Source organism: Petaurus breviceps, unplaced genomic scaffold (assembly GCF_028583685.1).
Source record: "Petaurus breviceps papuanus isolate PSGF00001 unplaced genomic scaffold, PetGlider_PUasm1.0 229, whole genome shotgun sequence".
Taxonomy (NCBI): domain Eukaryota; kingdom Metazoa; phylum Chordata; class Mammalia; order Diprotodontia; family Petauridae; genus Petaurus; species Petaurus breviceps.
This window is the reverse complement of record NW_027185903.1, coordinates 31,637,687-31,640,469: the sequence shown is the minus strand read 5'-3', so window position 1 is coordinate 31,640,469 and position 2,783 is coordinate 31,637,687.

The following is a 2,783-nucleotide window of genomic DNA, read 5'->3' as shown; positions in this document are numbered from 1 at the left end:
TCCAGGGCTGGTGCTCTACTAACTGCGCCACCTAGCTGCCCCCACTTATATCACTTCTAATTTAGTTAGCAACATTATTTATAATGGAAGAAAGCTAGAAACAACCTAAATATCTCACCAAGAAGGGATTGTTAAATAAATTATGTTACATCAATTTAATTGCATACTGCTTTGCCATTACGATTGACAAGTGTGAAGAATATAAAGAGATCTGGAAAGACCTTTATGAAATAATTCAAAGTCAAAAAAGAATGCCCAGAAAAATGAAGCACATGCTAACTATGACAATATAAAAAAAAATTAATTGGAATGAATGTCCAAAGCATTTTGATAGAGACTTGATGTGAAAGTTTGTTTGGATATTTTGTGTATTGAAATTCATATTGCAATGTAAATAGCTATCAAGCAAGTTTACTTGGTTGTATTGATATTGTATTGATATTGATAAATCTGTATTTAGTTTTCAATAAATAACATAAATAATAGGATAGATATGTAGGTAGAAATAAATGAATATAGATAGATAAGAGATAAAAAGATGGAAGGACAGAAAGAGACAGATAGAGATAGACATGTTAGAGACAAATAGATGGAGGTAGAGACAGAGATGGATGATGCAGAGTTTCCATTTTCCCATCCTGGGATGACATCCTAGGGCCTGCCCCTTCATGGAACATAAGTGTCCTAGAGGGACAGAATTCAGGGTCTCTTTCCCACCAGGCCAATGTTTCAGAACTTCCCCCTTGGGGGGAATATAAGTAATAAGTCATAAGGTTTCCCCCATGATTCAGTTTCCAGGGTTTGTTTTTTTTTCACCCCACAGGGTACACGTGTCCAGAAGTTCTCTTCTGGAGGAAGCACCCAGTATCTTTCCCATTGAGACCTGGTTCCAGAATCTTCTCTCCTACTCAACTAAAAATTTCTTAATGATGGTTAATATTATTTTTACATTATAAATTGAAAAATTGATTTTATGACACTTTATTTTTTTTCAGTTTATCCCAGGTACAGAAATGCTAGTTCAAGTTCTGTGTATTCTCTACTTTACAGTTACCTTGTAATTTCTGGCCACTATGCTTTGCACACACATATAAACTCCATATATGAGGGGTTCTTTACCTGGAGTCCATGAATTCCCAAGGGATCTGTGTGTGGATAGATTCCAGGGGTTCTGTGAACTTGGATAGAAAAATGTTTTGATAATTATATTTCAATATAACTGGTTTCTTTCATATTAATGCATTTTAATGAATTGGAAAACATCATTCTTAGAAGAAATCCATCAGCTTTGCCAGGTTGCCAAAGGGGTCCATGACTCAATGAAGGCTAAGCACCCCTGCTGTAGATGTTTTCTTGTGGCCTGCAGTGTGCACAGTTGGGGGTGGAGTGGCATTGAGAGAGGTGGTGGTAGAAGAAGTGGAGGGAAGCAGCAGAGAGTAATTGGGTATTAGGTTCAACAAATCTCTGAACTAGAAAGCTGATCAAGCCTCAGGACTGCGAAGGTCAAGGGAGCTCATGACTTCTAGCCAAAGGCATCAGTGAGGTTTAGAAATGTTGGCAGGAGGAAAAGCCCCAGGGTCAAGGACAAAACCTCCTGGGTTGCTTCTGGGAAGGCATCATCATTCCTAGAAAGAAGATCTAAGTCAGGGAGTCCAAAGCTCTGGCTAGAATCCTTTGGAAGTTGAATTGGGGCTGCCATTTGCTATGCCATTCCTCATTCTAGACACCACTTGAAGTAACATAGAAAACCTACATACCTTCACATAAACATGCCATAATGATCACAGAGATCTGTTAAGATTGATACCTAAAAAAAATGAAGAGGATTTTGGGGGAAGGTTTGGCTAGCAAAAGATGTTTTCTTACCTATGTATAGACTTTCAAGGGAGAATTTGGCAACATTTAACCTGACTCTAGGCACACAGACAGAATAGTCGTTCATGGATCCTTTTTTCTTAATAATTTTTATCAATTTCTTTTAAAAATATATCATCAAATCCTCTTCTAGTATCCTTCCTCCTTCCCTTCCCAGAGAACTATCCTATATAAAAAATATTTTTAAAGAGATAAAAAAGAAAGAAAAAGTCAGCATAAATGACCAATACATCCCCAAAGCCTGAAAACATGTGCAATTAAATACATCTTAGACTTTCTACTTCTGAAAAAGAAGAGGGATGGAGAACATCTCATCTCTTCTTTGAAGTCAAGTTTGTTCTTAGTAATATCACAACATTCACTTTTGATTGAGTGTGTGTGTGTTCTTTCTATTTATACTACTGTAGTCATAAACATTTTTTTCTAGCTCGGCTCACATCACTCTATGTGAGTTTATGTAAGTCCTTGCATACTTTTCTTTGTTCATCACATTTATCATTTCTTATAGCATAGTAATATTCCATTCCATTTATGTACCACAATTTGTTAAGCATTCTCCAAACCATTGGCTTCTACTTTATTTCTGATTCTTTGCTATCACAAAAAGTGCTAGTATAAAAATTTGGGTGTTTATGGGGACTTTTTTCTTATCAATGTTTTCTTAGGGAAATAAGCCTAGTAACAGAAACTCAGAGTCAAAGGGAACTTTGCATAATTCCACATTGCTTTCCAAAACGATTGTACTGATGATTCATAGCTCCACCAATAATGTATTGGTGTTCCTATCATCCTATAACCCCTTCAAGATTGACTATTCCTGACTTTTGTCATCTTTGCCAATTGGTAGGTCTGAGGTAAAACTTCATGACTATTTTGTTTTCCATTTTGCTTATTAGAAGTCACAAATT